Source organism: Hemitrygon akajei, chromosome 15 (genome assembly GCF_048418815.1).
Source record: "Hemitrygon akajei chromosome 15, sHemAka1.3, whole genome shotgun sequence".
NCBI classification, from domain to species: Eukaryota; Metazoa; Chordata; class Chondrichthyes; order Myliobatiformes; family Dasyatidae; genus Hemitrygon; species Hemitrygon akajei.
Window position 1 is genome coordinate 25988509 of NC_133138.1, and position 18539 is coordinate 26007047.

The 18539-nt window shown below is 39.3% G+C and overlaps 1 long non-coding RNA gene and 1 pseudogene across 1 annotated transcript in view; one reads left to right on the plus strand and one right to left on the minus strand.

Moving 5' to 3' along the window:
* LOC140739567 (uncharacterized) overlaps positions 1-18539 on the minus strand; it is a 62950-nt gene that overhangs the window by 19395 nt on the left and 25016 nt on the right. The window lies entirely within an intron of this gene.
* On the plus strand, positions 15077-16669 carry LOC140739532 (eukaryotic translation initiation factor 4E transporter pseudogene; annotated as a pseudogene).

Below are 18539 nucleotides of genomic sequence, written 5' to 3' on the forward strand. Positions count from 1 at the left end.
CATGCGGAACCCATGGATAAGGAGGGCTGACTGTACTGGCCTGAAATGTCAACAGTTTATTCCTCTCCATAGATGCTGCCTGACTTGTTCAGTTCCTCATGCATTTTCAGATTCAGATTCAGTTTATTGTCATTTAGAAACCACAAATGCAATGCAGTTAAAAAATGAGACAACGTTCCTCCAGAATGATATCACAAAAGCATATGACAAAACAGACTACACTAGAAAATCCACTTAACATTTGGCAATCCCCAATCCAGAGTCCGGAGAAGCTGCTGCGTATTAATATCGCGCTACCGTCTTAGTGCGTTCCCTGGAAAGGAGCTCCAAACGCATCAGACAAACAAGACCAAAAACTAAAGCTACAAGACCAGCACAAAACCACTTAGTTACAACATATAGTTTCAACAGTGCAAGCAATAGCATAATTGATAAAAAAAAAATAGACTATGGGCACAGTAAAAACAGTCCAAAGATGTTAAAGGACTATAAGTTCAAAAGAAATCACCACACAGTTTCCACAAGTCCCCAAGGTTCCGACAGACTCGCCATCTCACACCGGCGGCAGAAGGGAATACCCCTGCTATGGACTTCCACGGCGCTGTCCGACCTAGCCTCGCAGACGCAGCACACAATGAAAGCTCTGTCGAACCCAGCCTCGCAGACGCAGCACACACCGAAAGCGACCTGACCACAGCGGACTCCGAGTCTGTCGAACCTCCGAGCCGACGACCATCCCTTCCGGCACAGCTGTATTTTGTGTGCATTGCTCTGAATTTCCAGCACCCACAGAATCTCCTATGTTCAGAATCCATCCAGCTGTTTTAGTTTTTTTGTTAATATGGTGTTAACTATGCCTTATTTTTCTGTTGAAAAATGAGTTTACAGTTAAGAGTATTCTTGTCATCATTAGGTAAATGGTTGTGCTTGGTTTAGTAGTGGCTATAATCAAAACATTTCAAAGGAGTTGAATTTTAAGAATGGAGTAGAAACTACAGATGTTAAAGTCATGTGTTTAGTGTTTTGTAACCAAGGACATATTTCTCTTTTTCTTGCATACTTCCTCAGGATCGAGGATAACTTGCTACCAACTCAGCTTTTATGGGTTCCATGTTGACTACTGAAGCCAATGGAAGACTCTTATACTGATGGGGCTGGTAGGTCTAGTGAAGCTGGCAGTAGCTTGTGAGGTGCTGTATTTTGTTTTACCATTGACACATGAACTTTGTGGACTTGAGATCCTCGATTCCATCCGAAATGCTCCTTCTCCACATTGAACAGGCGTAGGCCAGAGATTCTCAGAGTTAGTGGAGATATTGCATTTTTTCAAGGGGTCTTTGAGGACGGTCTTGAATCTTTAGCTCTGTTATTGTTGTCACCCGGTGCAGATATGGCCCAAGTGTGGAGTGAGAGACACTGAAGTGGGTCGATATTTCACAGACTTTAATGCAAACAGTGTTACAGGGAAAAGAAAACAAACAATAGGCCAAACTGGGCCGTTAACTAAAATTCTCAAATGATAAACGAAGCCTACACTGCGGCTGAAAAGGACAACTAAGAATAAAATGAAATGGGGGGGGGGGGGTGGATGTCACATGATGACGTAGGATCGAGACGTGGAAATCCAGCTGTCCCGTAAAAAAATAATAAATTAATGTTTAAGTGAAGAAAAGTTAGTAAATATTTTCTAAAAACTACGTCTAAACTACTCAGGATTTTCCTTAGATATGCCTCCTAAACAGATGCAGAAGAAAACTACTACTTTGAAGACAGTACAAGCTGGGCCGGCCACCATGAAGAAGCCTCGGACTCAAGCATCTCACCTCCGGCAATACAGAACAGGAATCGGTGGCAACATCAACAGTCTCCAAGAAGGAACAACAGGAACTGCGCGTGCACAAAGGAAGGGGCATGCGCAAACATGAGCAATTTGAACTACAAATCCCAGCTACGATTGGAAGTGGAAGTGAAAATGAATCCGAGGTGGATTCGGATTCTCTGGAACATACAGATGAAGATGAAGACGTAAAAGAAGAACAACAGGAAGAGGTTGGATGTGGAAGATCTTCTGGAGACATAAGAGAAGCTTTGGCGCAAATAATGCATGAATTAAAAACATTAAAAATAATAAAAGAAGATATTAAAAATATGAAGACTATGTTTGATAAAATGGTGAAAAAACAGGAGAAAATGGACAAGAAAGTTAAAAAGTTGGAAGAAATAATAGGAGACACTATTGATAGAGTGAATAAAATGGAAGATAATATTCTTGCCTGGACATCAGAAAGAAAACGACTGTTGGAAAAAATAGACGTGCTTGAAAATTTTAGTAGACAAAATAATATTAAAATTGTTGGTCTTAAAAAAGGGATAGAGGGAGAGGATCCAATAAAAAATTTTCAAAAATGGGTGGATCCTGGAAAATTTGGAAATGGAAGAGGGAACCCAGTTGATTGAAATCGAAAGGGTCCACAGAGCCTTAAGACTAAAACCTCAACCTGATCAAAACCCATGACCAATCTTGATAAAATGCTTAAGATATCAAAATTAAATAAAGATCCTGAAGGCAGCTGCCCAATGTGCCAGAAAGAGAAATGAGCCATTGATGATAGAAGGGAAAGCAGTTCTTTTCTATCCTGATATAAGTTATGACCTTTTGAAGAGAAAGAAGGACTTTAATCCAGTGAAAAGTTTTATGGGAAAAGGGTTATAAATTTATATTGCGCCATCTGGCAACACTGATAATTTTTTTGGATGACGGGAAAAGAAGATTTTTTACTGATCATCGGGATGCAGAGGAGTTTGCACAAGAACTCCCAAATATTCGCTAGACACAGTAAAGATTTAAAAGCAAAACATTTTAAAGATGAAGATGGGGACAGTGAAGTGAGTTGATGGACATTAAGGACAGAAGAATATTTAAATATACTTTTCATTATATGATACAGGGGGAGAAAGGTAAAAATTTGAGAAATATTAATCGAGAGTAGTGATATTATTTTTTCTTCTCTTACATATACTTTTTTCATGCTACAGGGGAGCTGGGGGAACTTCGGATCGATCGCTATGGGATTCATGTGTGTAATCATGGCGTTTGCTATGACCCGCACAACGGAGGGGGGTAATGTTGTGTTTTTTTTTCATTCATAACATTAGCAGGGGGGTTTTTTGTTGTTTTTTTCTTTATAATCTATTTTTCTTTTATCTTTCTTTCTTTGCCTGGATGATCAGAGGGGAGACACATAGCAACATGGAGAATTTTAAAATAATTCCCCAGGGTACTACGAGAGTTGAAATATTATGTATTATTATAGATTGGAGTAACCCTGTTAAAAATAATGACTAATTTACTGAATTTCTTAAGTTTTAATGTTAATGGGCTTAATGGACCGGTGAAAAGAAAAAGAATTTTAACATACATTAAGAAAATGAAAATAGATATAGCTTTTATACAAGAAACACATTTAACAGAGATAGAACATCAGAAATTAAAGCAAGATTGGGTCGGAAATGATATTGCAGCTTCATTTAATTCAAAAGCGAGGGGAGTTGCAATTTTGGTTAACAAAACTTTACCAATTAAAATACAAAATGTATGAATTGATTCTGCGGGAAGATATGTAATTATACATTGTCAAATCTTTTCAGAACTATGGACTCCTATGAATATTTATGCACCAAATGAAAACGATGTAAAATTTATACAAGAGGCTTTTTTGAATTTGGCTGACGCACACGATAAAATACTAATAGGTGGAGACTCTAACTTTTGTCTAGACCCAGTTTTAGATAGGTCAACAAAGGTTGTTACAAAACCAAAAGTAGCAAAATTAACTTTATCATTGATGAAAGATTTAAATTTGATTGATATATGGAGAAGAATTAACCCAAGAGAAAGAGATTATTCATTTTATTCAAATAGACATAAAACTTATTCAAGGATAGATTTTTTCCTACTATCAGTGAATATTCAAGACAGAATGAAAAATATGGAATACAAAGCAAGAATATTGTCAGATCATTCCCCCTTGATAATGACAATGATAATGATGGATAAGGAGGAATCGATTTACAGATGGAGATTTAATTCAATATTATTAAAACGTCAAGATTTTTGTGATTTTATGAAAAAACAGATTGTTTTTTGTAGATACAAACTCGCATTCAGTTGGTGATAAATTTATATTATGGGAAGCGATGAAGGCATATTTGAGAGGCCAGATAATAAGTTATACTTCTAAAATTAAGAAGGAATATATGGTAGAAATAGATCAATTGGAAAAAGAGATTACAAAATTAGAAAAAGAATCTCAAAGATATATGACAGAAGAAAAACAAAGACAACTTGTTAATAAGAAGCTACAATATAATACACTTCAGACATACTGAACAGAAAAAGCAATTATGAGAACTAAACAGAGATATTATGAACTAGGTGAAAGATCACACAAGATTCTTGCTTGGCAGTTAGACCAGGCTTCCAAAACAATAAATGCAATTAGAACAAGTGTAGATAAAATTACTTATAAACCTTTAGAAATCAATGAAACTTTTAAATTTTTTTATTCTGAATTGTATCAATCAGAATCACAAAATTATATTGTTGAAAAAAAGGTTTTTATCACAAATAACTCTCCCAAAATTGAATTCGGAAGAACAGAAGGGATTAGATGTGCCTTTTACATTAAAAGAGGTCGAAGAAGCTCTAGGATTACTTCAGAGTAATAAATCTCCAGGAGAAGATAGTTTTCCGCCTGAATTTTACAAAAAGTTTAAAGATTTATTAATTCCTCCTTTTATGGAGCTAATACACCAAGCGGAAAGAACACGTAAACTTCCAGAATCTTTTTTGACAGCTATTTTAATAGCATTGCCAAAAAAAGACAGAGATCTTTTAAAGCCAACATCATATAGACCTATTTCTTTGTTGAACACGGACTATAAAATAATAGCAAAGATTTTATCTAATAGATTATCTAAATACTTACCAAAATTAATACACATGGGCCAAACAGGATTTATTAAAAATAGACAGTCGGCAGATAATGTAACTTGGTTACTTAGCATAATTCATTTGGCACAAAAGAGGGAAGAAATGAGTGTGGCAGTTGCTTTCGATGCAGAAAAAGCATTTGATGGATTGGAATGGGATTTTTTATTTAAGGTATTGGAAAAATATGGATTAGGAGTATCTTTTATAAAATGGATTAAAATCTTAAATACTAACCCCAAAGCTAAAGTGGTGACAAATGGCCAAATTTCAACATCATTTCAGTTAACAAGGTCAACTTGACAAGGTTGTCCATTATCACCTGCTTTATTTGCGTTGGTGATGGAACCATTAGCTGAATTAATTAGAACTGACTCAGATATTATCGGTTTCAGAGTTAATCAGGAGGAATATAAGATTAACTTATTTGCTGATGATGTTCTGATTTATCTAACTAACCCATTGCATTCGTTGCGTAAATTATCTTCTAGATTGGAAGAATATGGGAAAATATCAGGGTACAAAATAAATTGGGATAAAAGTGAAATTCTACCCCTTACTAAAGGAGATTATAGTCAATGTCGATTAATAACTCGATTTAGATGGCCGATAAATGGTATAAAGTATTTGGGTATAAGAGTTGATAATGATATAAAGAATTTATATAAACTACGGTAAATTATTTGCTGTTATTGAAAAAAATTCAAGAGGATCTTGATAAATGGATGATGTTACCAATAACATTAATAGGTAGAGTCAATGCTGTAAAAATGAATATATTCCCTAGATTACAATATTTATTCCAAACACCACCAATACAATTACCGCAGAAGTTTTTTCAAGAGTTAAATAAATGTGTGAGGAAATTCCTTTGGAAAAGTAAGATGTCAAGAATATCGTTGGAAAAATTGACATGGAAACTTGACCTAGGAGGGTTACAATTACCAAATTTTAAGAATTATTACAAAGCAAATCAACTTAGATTTATTGCATCTTTTTTTGATGAAGATAAACCGGCATGGATTAGAATAGAATTAGATAAAATAGGAGAAAATATACCAGAAGATTTTATATATAAATGGGAATCTAAATGGATACAGGAAAAGAAAGAATCTCCTATACTAAAACATTTCATTGATTTATGGAATAAGATAAATGTTGATGAAGAAATCTTTATTAGCAAAGAGACCTTTAATTCAAAATAAACATTCCTTTTACAATGGATAATCAACTTTTATATAACTGGTTTCACAAAGGGATTAGATATATAGGAGATTGTTTTGAAGGAGGTATATTAATGTCATTTGACCAATTATAGAATAAATATAAAATATCAAATAACACTCTTTTCTGTTATTTCCAATTAAGGGCTTATTTAAGAGATAAACTGGGTCAAACAATGTTATTGCCGAAACGTAATGAAATAGAAACTTTAATTCATAAAGGAAAAATTAAAAAAATTATTTCTGGTATGTATAATTTGATTCAAAAACAGGCAATTAAACAAGGAATTCATAAGTCAAGACAAAAATGGGAAACTGATTTGAATATTAAAATTGATGAAACAAGTTGGTCAAGATTATGTCTTGACAGTATGACAAACACAATAAATGTTTGACTAAAATTAGTACAATATAACTTTTTACATCAATTATATATTACACCACAAAAAATAAATAGATTAAACTCAAATTTATCTGATCAATATTTTTGATGTAATCAAGAAATTGGTACTTTTTTACACTCTTCTTGGTCTTGTTTTAAAATTCAACCTTTTTGGACAAATTTAAGAGTTTTACTGGAACAAATTATTGGAACACAGCTTCCACACAATCCAATATTATTCTTACTAGGTGATATTGAAGGGATAAAACCGAAACCCAAATTGATCAAATATCAGAAAGAGTTCATAAAAATTGCATTGGCAGTGGCCAAAAAGGCTATTGAAGTTACTTGGAAATCGGATTTATACTCAAGTATAGATCGTTGGAAGAATGAAATTTTCAGCTGCATTCCACTTGAAAAAATTACTTATAATTTAAGAAATAAATATGATATATTTCTGAAAATTTGGTGCCCTTATTTACAAAAGATAGGATTAAATATATAGGTGCTCCGAAGATAAAATTATTGGTCATCTGGGGAAAGAAACATATATATACATTAAAGCTAATTTGAACTCCATGAGCGTGTGGGGATCTTCCGATATCCAGGCACTCTTTCTTTCTTTCTTTTTTCTTTTTTTTCTTTCTTCTTTTTTTTGTCTTTTTCTTATATATAGGGATATGTTAGGGGAGAGGAGTTAAGGGGGGGGGAGGGTTGATATATATATATTTTTTCCTTCTATTTTGTACCCATTTGAAAATTCAATAACAAAATTAAGAATAAAATGAAATGGCTAGTCTTCAGAATCAGTTGGCTTGACAGTCCATTTTCTCTCAGGCAAGGCAGAATGGAGGCAGCGAAGAGTTGCTGTATCCTGTTCAAGTCTTGACAAAACTACAATGGAATGAATGGAGTTAAATATTATCACAATTAAATAATAATTAGCTGGAACATACATATTCATGAGCGCAATTGCCTTTTCTACTGCGCTGCTGAATCCGTGGTTGTGACAATTGTAATATTTCCAGATCTTAATTGTATATTTTGGGAGAAATATTTCCACTCTACAGTATGAGCTGTGACTCAGCTGGTGGCATTGCACCTGTGTGTGGGAAGGGTGAGGATTCACTTCATATAATTGCAAATAAATATCTATCTGCCTGGGGGCTGTACACCCAGTAATGTTTTTCTTTTAAATATAATAACTGCTATCTGGTAGGACCAGGGCAGCTTACCCACCTAAGCAAATTCCACAAACAGTAATGATATGATATGTAGAACAACTGTTTTAGGAGTGTTGATTGAAGGATAAATATTGACTATTGCACCAAGAATAACACAATGCATGTGTCTTTCAAAATATTACCACAGGATCTGTCATGTCTAACTAAGTTCAAGCTTATTGTCGTTCACCTGTATACACGTATACTGTCAAGCCAAGAAACATTACGCTGGACCAAGGTGCACATATAACTCACACAAAACACGTGAAGTAATACTACAACAGAAAATTAACAAATAATAAACTATATTCCAGAAGATTGACATTTAACATACGACACAAGTTAAAAAGTAGACAGTATAACCTTACTTGTGCTTCATAAGTGATGAGACCTGGATGGCGGCTGGAAGTTCAGTAGTCTTCCAGCCTGGGGGAAGAGGCTGTTTCCCATCCTAGTAGCCCTTGTTCTAATGTTATGATACATCTTGCCTGATGGTAGGGGGTCGAAGAGATTGTGGGATGGATGGGTGGAAACCTTAACCGTGCTAAGGGCCCTGTGTACACAGTATTCAGTTGCGTGGAAGAGAAACCCCGATGTTCCTCTCGGCAGTCCTCGCAATCCTTTGTAGGGTCTTGCAGTCGGATCCCTTTCAATTCCCATACTTAGAGAAGTTACTCAAACACAGACTGACTGAAGGCTTTCTGTTAAGTTAAGATCCAGTTAAAGAGAAAGGTGTTGAGACCCAGTAAGGACAGTGTACCCTCCAGCTTCTGAGGGATGATCATATTAAACTCAGAGCTGAAGTCAATAATAAGCATCCTGGCATATGAGGCACCATTTTACGGTTGGGACAGGACAGAGCGTAGGGCAGAGGCTATGACATCATCAGTGGACCAATTTGAGTGATAAGTGAACTGGAAAGGGTCCAATGTAGCAGGAAGGTGGGATTTAATGCTATCCATAAATAGCCGCTCAAAGCACTTCACTATTGTTAAGGTCAATGTCACTGGGCCGTATTTGTTTAGGCAGGTTACCATCGACGTCTTGGGCACTGGGGAGATGGTGGCTCCCTTGAAGCCTGTGGGGACAGTGGACTGTTCCAGAGAGATGTTGAAGATGTCTGTTAGAGCCTCTGTTAACTAGGCTGCACTGTATCTCAGCATCCGACCAGCTGTGTTATTGGGTCCCACAGCTTTACTTAGGTCGACCCTGGCTGGGGTCTTCCCCACATCAGCTGAGGTCGGACAGAGTGTCTGCTCCTCAGGGGTAAGGGGAGGTGGGGGAATTCCTCACCAGCATATTGTTCTGTGCATCAAACCGAGGGTAAAAGACTTTCAGCCTACCAGGACGTGACGCACTGCAGTCGTTGATGTGCAGGTTGTACTTGTCCTTGTAAGGTCTGAATGCCTGTCACATGCACCCAGTGCCTCTGGTGTCACAGAAATGGCGGTAGATTCTTCATGCAGAATCCAGTTTTGCCTTCCTGATGGCGCTGGAAAGCACAGCTCCTGCTGACCTCAGAGCCAAGTGAAGGCAGCATCCTGACCTCTTAGTGGTACCCGGACCTCTGTTATCAACCTTGGCTTCTGATTTGCCCTCACAGAGATGTGCTTTATAACAGTGATGTCTTCAATGCCGGTCACAGATCCCGCATATTCATCGATGTTAGTGTGATAGTCATAGGTAGTTGCCTTCCTGAACCTGTTCCGGGTTATCTTTGTAAAACAGTTTTGTAATGTTAAGGTTGATACTTCCGGCTAGCTCTTTATCTCACTTTGAACTGGTTCAGCTCATTTAATCAGTGGTCTGCATGGAGGAATAGCATTCTAAATAAGTGGTTACAGTAGTGGTCGCCAATCCGTTGATCGCGATCGACGGGTTGATCTTTGAGACTTTCCCATAGATCCTGGAAAAAGATGAAAAATATATACACAAATACTGTTGAGAGATTGTTTCTGGGTTGTGGGGTTTTAGTTCCGTTCTTTCTGCCCAGTGCGCATGTGTGTAGTTCCTCCGCCACGCACTACATAGTGTACTTCAGTGGTCCCCAACCACCGGGCCGCAAGGAACCAATACGAGTCAGCTGCACCTTCCCTCATTCCCTGTCACGCCCACTGTTGAACTTGAATACATGTGAGGTCATTACCCAAGCGCGTCGGGGATCACTGGTTGGCCTCGGGTAACCGGCTGCTTTGTGCGGCCGGCGAGAATTGCTGTTGCTACCGGCCGGGAGCGCGGACAGATGGGCGTCACCTCTAAACCTGTTTAGCACACCGAATGTTCGCGAGGAACCCGGTGCTAAAATATTCGCAGATGACCTAATTCGGGCTCAGGGTTTCGTAAGTAGCAGAGTAGCTACCTCGCTGCGATCTACTGAATCAAACTTTTGTCAGCCGATAGATCCTACAAGAGGGGCGGACACGTCCTGTAGCCCTCTTCGCTCGCTCGGTCTGTCGCTCTCTCCGGACTGCGACCGCCGCAGCCCCGGCACGGGAACAGACGCACCTGGCCAAGGCGACGGGTGGGCGGGCGGGAGGCTGGAGCTCGGGCCCAGAGGCTGTCTAATGAGGCAATAAAGCCTTCAAAACTGCTTCGGTACCTTGAGTCAAAGCACCCTGCACTTAAAGACAAGCCCGTTGAGTTTTTTTCCAGCATTAAAAACGTGAGTAAGTCCTGAGAGCCACGTAAACTAAATTGTGAAATAGACTGGACATAAGGAACCTGCTTTGAGTACCGCTGTATTCCGGTCGTGCTTAACAACCCCCCCCCATCAGCCGGTCTGCAAGAATATTGTTAATAGTAAACTGGTCTGTGGTGCAAAAAAAGGGTGGTGATGGTGACCCCTGGTGTTCCTACATTTATTTCTACTTCCGGGTTGCGGGGTTTTACTTCCGGTCTTTTCTGTCCCAGTGCGCATGCGTGTAACTAATTGATTTTGAGTCGATCTTGCATTTCACTAAGGCCGAGGTAGGGGATCTTGGGCTTCAAAAGGTTGATGACAACTAGGTTAGAGTATCCAAAGGGAGGATGGGGCTCAGCCTTGTAAGCACCATGGATGCTGGTATAATCCAGGTCAAATGTGTTCTCACCTCTCATATCAAGGTCAACATAGTGATAGAATTTAGGCAGGACTGCTTTTAAGTTGGCATGGTTAAAGTCACCAGCAACAATTAAAAAGCCGTTAGGGTGTTTAGGTTGGAGGTCGCTGGTAGTGTCGGAAGAGTTCATCCATGGTTTTCCCAACATTAGTACAGTGGGGATCACAATGGTAGTGAACTCCCCTGGTGAATAGAAGGGTCTGCACTTCACTATTAAAACTCTACCAAAGGTGAAGAGTGAGTCATCACTGCTGAAGGGTTCAGACACCAGTTCTTATTAAGAGGCTGGATGGGCCAAACGTCTGGATTATGCTCCTATGTCTTTTGTTCTTTTGTGGCTTCAGTGTGATTTTTATCTGAAAGACATTGACTCCAAGAGTACAGGATTCCCTCAGTGTGTCACTGAAGCATCAGCAAAGGATTTGTTCTCAAACCCCTGGGGATACAGTGCACAGAGTTTACAATAGATGAAAAGAATTAAGTGTGAATTCCATGCGGTAAATATTTGGTGTTTTAGGAACCCAGTTTATTCAGTAAGTGAAATCAATCCTAAATTTAGGAATTTAGGACATACTTCACTCTGTGTTTCAATGTACATATGATAAAGAAATGAATAAATAATCTGAATCGGGCTCCTGGCAAGGATTCAGAATGTACCATTTAAAATTGACTTACTCTTTATAAATTCAAGTGTATTAAACATTACAGTCTGCAGCAGATGCTGGAGATTGAACCAAATCACAGAAAATCATCTTGACATGTGAATTAATGTCAATTCATTCAAATCATTGCCTAATTAGATGTTCTGTGTTCATTTGTGAAAGAGACTTATTTAAAAACAGCAATTCATTGATTTTAATATTAACCAATTTACATCCAAGAAGTATGGTGCTGGCATATGAAGTGCCTCTACATAAAATGCTAAGACATAAGACATCTATCAGTATTTGTCTGGGTATTCTGAGAGCTGCAACAGGGTGTGTGCGTTTACCCTACAGAAATAGAGAATTATACTTTTATTTTTATTTATATGCAATGAATAATTTTCAATACTTTTTAATCCATTAAAATATCAAGATACTTTTGAGATGATTCAAGATTGTTTAATGTCATTTCCAGTACACAAGTGTAAAGGAGAATTAAGTCATTGTTACTCCGGATCCAATGCACGATGCACGAAAAAAACACAAGTAAAAGAACACAGTCAGAAAAAAACACAGTAAGTATAAATACATGAGCTAGCTTAAACACATGGATTGATTGCATGTCCATAAAGTGATGTTATGCACAAGAGTGTCTGTACATAAGGGGTACATAAGGTATGTACATAAGCTGTACATAAGGAGAGGAAATGATGAAGTAGTGGTGGTGTGGGTTGTCATGGGGTGGGCTAGTGGGGTATGGTCCAGGTACGGGTTGATGGAACTAGGCAGAATAATAGTTCAGCACAGACTAGATGGGCCAAAAGGCCTGTTTCTGCACTGTATTGTTTTATAACTCTATGATTCAATGATGTACAATGAGTTTCATCATATTTGTTGTAGGCTGTGAATACAAGTTACTCTATAATGGAATTTGAGAACTAACTGCTGACACCCTATACCTCCTTGGGGTAGAAAGATTCCAGATTCAAGACTGTTTAATGTAATTTCCCATACACAGATGTAAAGAGCAGTGAAATAATTGTTACTCTGTACCCTAGCATAAAACATAATAAGATAAGGAACACAATAATTTTAAAAAACACAATAAGTATAAATACACAGACTGATTGTATGTTCATAGAGTGATGCTAGACAAAGGAGTGTCTATTCGTAAGGTGACTTTGACAAGAAATGAGAACATAGTGGTGGCGAAGGGTGTAGTGGGTGGAGGTGCTGATCAACCTTACCGCTTGGGGGACGTAACTGTATTTGAGTCTGGTGTCCCTGGCACGGATACTGTGTAGCCTCCTTCCTGATGGGAGTGGGACAAACAGTCCAAGAGCTGGGTGGGTGGGATTCTTCATGATGCTGCTGGGTGTTTGCCGGCATTTTCCTGTTTAGATGTCCTTGATGGTGCCGGTGATGATCTGGGTGGTTTAAATCCTTCATATTAGAAATGGTGACTAGACGAGTTGATTTTAAAATTTATTTTATATTTATTGAGATACAACACGGAGTAGGCCTTTCAACCCCTTTGAGCCATGCCGCCCAGCAATCTCCCAATTTAACCCCAGCCTAACCATGGAACAATGAATAACCAATCAACCTACCAACCAGTATGATTTTGGAATATGGGAGGAAACCGGAGCACCCAGAGTGAACCCACACAGTTATGAGAACGTACAAACTCCTTACAGGCAGTGGTGGGAATTGAACCCAGGTCAGTGGTTAGATTGTTGTTATTGTTGTTGCTACTTCCTGTGCCTTGTGGCACATCGGGCAGCAACCTTGCCGTTTCTTCAGCATTTTTGTCTGCTTCTTCTATGGGTTGCCAGCTCAACACTCAACGCAGCATGGATGGAAAACACGTCAGCAGCTGACCGGATTCAAACATGAGGCCACTCGGCCTCGAAGTTCAGTGTGGATGCAACTACACCACTGGCCAGCTAAGTGGTGAGATTGCTGAAATAGTAAACTACAAATCTGGAAAGAAAAATATTGGACTATTTGCTCAAATCCTACCTTGGCACATGGAAACTCAATATTATATATTAACGTACTGTTTATTTTGACTTTTACAGGTTGCTGTCAGGCTACTGTGTATGTTACATACTGAACATACTATGAGAGGACATTCTGAGCAGAAGACCTACAAATAAACAGCTGCATATTTTGTTCCTCACCTCTCCACCTCTTGTGTGTGTTATCCACGGCTGCCCAGCTTCCCAATACCACAAGGATCACTATTGACGACAAAATGACAAGTCTTCATGTGATATTTATTGTTTTGTTTCCTTTGGCAAAAAAAGCCTGGTGTACCACTGTGTAATGTGAGTGATATCCGGTTGATGTTCATTTTCCAACTTTTCTGACTGTGATGGTTCACATTTGTTCCATTTATTACGCAGTCTAGTGCAACTCGCTAAGCCTGGTGATAAGTCTTATGAGGACATAGTTGAAGTCCTAAAGGACCATTATTCACCTAAATTTCTGATTATTGCTGAGAGGTTTCAATCTTACGAAAGGAATCAAGAGGAAGGTGAATCTATTTCACAGTTTGTGGTGGTGCTGCAGCAATTGTTTGAACACTGGGAGTTTGGACAGTTGCTGAGTAGCATGTTACATGATAGACTTGTATGTTGTCTGTGTAGTCGGGAAATTCAGAAACATTTGCTTACAGAAGACAGGCTAACATTACAGAAGGCAAGTAAGATTAGTACATCTCTGGAGATGGCATCTAAAGAAGCACAGCTTCCCTAGTTCATCTAGTTTCTACTGACTTTAAGATTAAAACATCTATTGGCAATCAATGTTGCCGTTGTGGCAAAACTGGGCAGTCAGCAAAAGGATTTAAATTGTCGAACCTGTGGCAAAAAGGGACATATGGAATGCGCGTGTTAAAGAAATACGTCTTGGACGAACAAAAAAAACGTGAACAAGATGGAGCATACTGAAGATGGACTGAGTGACTCTCACTCTTTAGTTGAAGAAGTATTGCATGTTTTATCTGTTTCAGGACACAAAGATGCTATTGGATAACCTTGCAGTTGAATGGGACCACAAGTGAGATTGCAGGAGCTACAGTATCACTGGTGTCAGAGGCAGTTTACAAGGAGAAATCACAGCACCTCACCTCAGAAGGGGATAAGTTGACTTACACTGGTGAGGTTGTTCCAGTGAGGGGAGAAGTACATATTACCATGGAGATTAATGAACAGAGAAGCAAACTTCCACTGTATATAGTTAAAGGTAACTATCCAACACTTCTGGGCCTCCTGTGATTGGAGCAGCTCAAGCTCAAATGGCATGAAGTTCACTTGATTGGTGGGAGCTCTGGTCTACAAGAGGTATTAAAGAAACACACAAAAATGCTCAACAGAGAACTGTGCAGTGTGAAAGGAATCACTGTTAAGCCCCAGGTCTTAGCCGAGCAGAGGAGGTGGCCGTTGAGCTGTGGTGGCAGCATAGATAAAGAAGAGTGGATTGAGGAAAAATGTCAATTAAGTTACAATAAAGATGTGTGGAATGAAGAAACCATATAGATATTCTAAGGAAAAGCTGCTAGATATTAAAGAGTACCCATATGCAAAGCAGAGACCAGCATGACTTTTGGAAAAATATGAGAGTGAAGGTATCTGGGACCTGAAAAGTGGCATACACCCTTGTATCCCAGTTCTGGCAGACGTTCGGCACTGGATGGATCTGAGAAGGACTATGCTTCAGATTTGGAGAGAACAGTTCTCAAGTGAAGAACTGCAGATCCATGAGAGAGAATAAAAGAAGATCTTGATGTTGTACTTAATCCTCTGTGCCAAAGCTTTGGTTGTGGCTGTCATGTGACCAACACCTCCGATAGCCAACAATCTGGAAGCCCATTGGAAAATAATGAGAATGAAAATATTTGTGGCTTGGGTTACCAGCTGAGAATTGGAAGTCGGCACATAATAACATCAAGAACCTTTGATCAGGATGGCAGAGACATTGACTTGCATGACAGAAATGCTTGCTAAGGAAGGAATGAGACAACAAGGAAAATTGCTGCAGGGGAAGGTTTGGTAATGGCAAACGTCTTTTTGGTGAGCAGAGGCAATGTGATTCTTATACAGAAGAAGAACCAGAATGATTTTCTGCTGGCCCCTTTGCTCAATCAGAAACAATAGAGCTGACAAGCATTGATGATAAAGTGCTATTGGAGGATCTAAGACTGGCAGAAGTGATCAGAAACCCTTAAAGAATGTATAGAGTGCAATGGTCTTCCCAGGCAGAGATACTGTACCTACTGTTTTTGCATCAGAACCTGACCAAAATGCTCCCCAGGAAGCAGTCCCATCTGAGCCCTCATTTGGGGATTTTGACTTCAATGAGTTCTTCAACATGGAGAAAATTACACCTGGACTGGTATCAATGATTGAAGAGGCACTTGGTGAAGGATCAGTGTTATCCAGCCAGGTTCAGTCAATGGTTCTCAAGTAACTTAAGTTGACTAGGTAGTCACTGCAGTAGCCGGTGGTCTACTCTACATGAAGAACATGAGTGAGTTGCTGCTCTAGAGCAGAAGATCCCAACTCCTGTCTTACACCTTCGAAACTACTTAGCTCCCATTCCATCATAAGAAGATATTAAGGAGATTAATGAAAGTGTTGATATTTAGAAATAGTATGAAAAACAAATGTGAATGTGAAAGCACTGCTGTCCAGTCTTACTGCCAACAAGGAGAATCTAAAGGGAAGTTCACTGGCTAGAGTGGGTTTGCCTTTGAAGAGGTGGAAGCACTAATGAAAGGTCTCAAAATGGAATCTGGGAGGAACCTTGCCCCCCCCCCCCCCCCGTTCACTGTGGAACATCTGGAACAGACTCTAACTGCATCACCTGATCCTAAACAACTACAAAGAAAAGAACACAGATATAACCACTTTCAATAAGCTAGTTAACAGTATGAAGGCAAGTGGAACCTTGCCTTTTCAATCAAAACCACCTGAAATTCTACCGCCCCCTGTAATGCTGCCTTCATCCCTAGATATTCTAGGCGACCCGCTTGGCAGTCGGAATCATCACACGCTAGTTTTTAATCAGCAAGAGCATTTGTCCCCCATCACCTGTGCTTTCTAAGGTGCCCTCTTCTGACAGTGCAGTACCCAAGCCAATGTTTGTATATATATACCACCAAGAGGTAAAATGTGTTTGGCATCACTCCCAGGTCACCAGTACTCTCACAGGAACAGGCGGCCTCCAGACAGATTGAATCTCTAGTTTACCTCAGGCAGAATAATCCCTAGGACTATGTCTGCAAATAGAGGCAATCTATCCTCTTTCCTTGGTGAAGAAAAAAAAATGTGTTGTTGTTGATTGAATTGACGAATACTCCATTGAATGTTAATAGTTCAGCAGCCGCTCTGGGAAGGGTGGGGGGAACCTTTATAATTAGGGGGATGAATATATTATGTATTTATGTACATTCTGACCCTTACGAGTTGCTGTCAGGCTTCCTTGTGCGTTCCGTACTGAACGTAAATGGAAGGGGCATTCTGGGTAGGTGACTTACAAGTAATATAAACAGCAGTATGTTTGCTCCACGCCTCTCTGTCTCTCGTGTGTGTTATTCATGGCCACCCAGCTTCACTGTACCACAACATAACACTTTAGATTTAGAAAAATAATAAGCATGTTTTTGAATGCAGTAATCTAGTAATTCCATCACAACAGTTCAAATTAGTCTTCAAATTGAATAATTTGAAATTTTAATTTGAAGATTAATTTTAAATGTTGCTATGAAATTACTGAATTACTGCATTCAGAAACCTGCTTATTATTTTTTTCAACAAACAGATGAGTCAGTACTTCTTTGTTTGAACTTCATTTGGAAGAATGTTTCAGGGATAGAAAGACTGAAGAATGTACTCTGGGGTGAGATTTCAGAGTCCTTCAACAGGATTGGCCCTACCGGCCCTTCCCTGAAGGTCATTGCTGCCAAAATGGACTGGAATCAAAGGACGCGATTGCTAACTTGAGGCCTATTTGAACTTCTCATTGATCTACCTGTCACATATGTATCAGCCTCTATTAGTACAGGAAGTAGTGACCTCACTGAGACAAGATTTCTGCATCCTCTTTTGTGATATTACCACCTTATTAAATGGGTTTAATTCAGGATTGATTAGGCTATTAAAATTGCTCATCAATGGTGTGTTTTGGGCAATCATCATCAACAAGTGGCAGGATCATTTGCAAACAGCCACATGGATTCTGAGCCTGGCTCTGCAGTGGAGCATGAACACTTTAGAATTAGTCTTCCCGATTAGTTCCATGCCAGCAGGATGCTAGTTCAAGGTAAGGTGCTGAATTACAGTAAGAAAGATTGAGGGAAGTGTTGGGGCAACACCACGGCCAAATTTGACAACAGCTGCACTGGGACTGGGACTGTGGGAACCCCTTCTCTTGCATGGCATCCTGAAGCAAAGGTTGTTTCCTGCTCCCTCCCCTCTCCCTGCCCCTTTCCCACTCTTAGTCCACAATAGAGACCCATATCAGAATCAGGTTCATTGTCAGTCTCATATGTGGTAGCAGTCCAGTGCAATACGTAAAATTACTCTATTACTGTGCAAAAGTCTAAGGCTCCCTAGATATATACATGCACCTGAAACTTTTCCACAGTACTGTTGTCCCTCACTCTATCTCTTACAATCAAACCAGAGGTTTACGAGGAGTATGAAAGAAGATGCCTGAACCACTGTCAGGAGAAACTAGGAATGAGGTGTCAGCTGAGTGATAGTGGACAGGCAAAACAACCAAAAAGAGCACGTCTCCATCCTCAGTGAAAATCCCAGCAGGAATGCAAAAGACACTGTCAATGGGCAGTCACTCTTTACCTCCCAGACCAGCCACTACAGCTGAGGCTGGTTTTCAATCAGTTCAATTCACTGCACATGAAGATGTGTGCTGAACAAGTTATATCTCTGACCAGATTGTTCCAGCAATAACT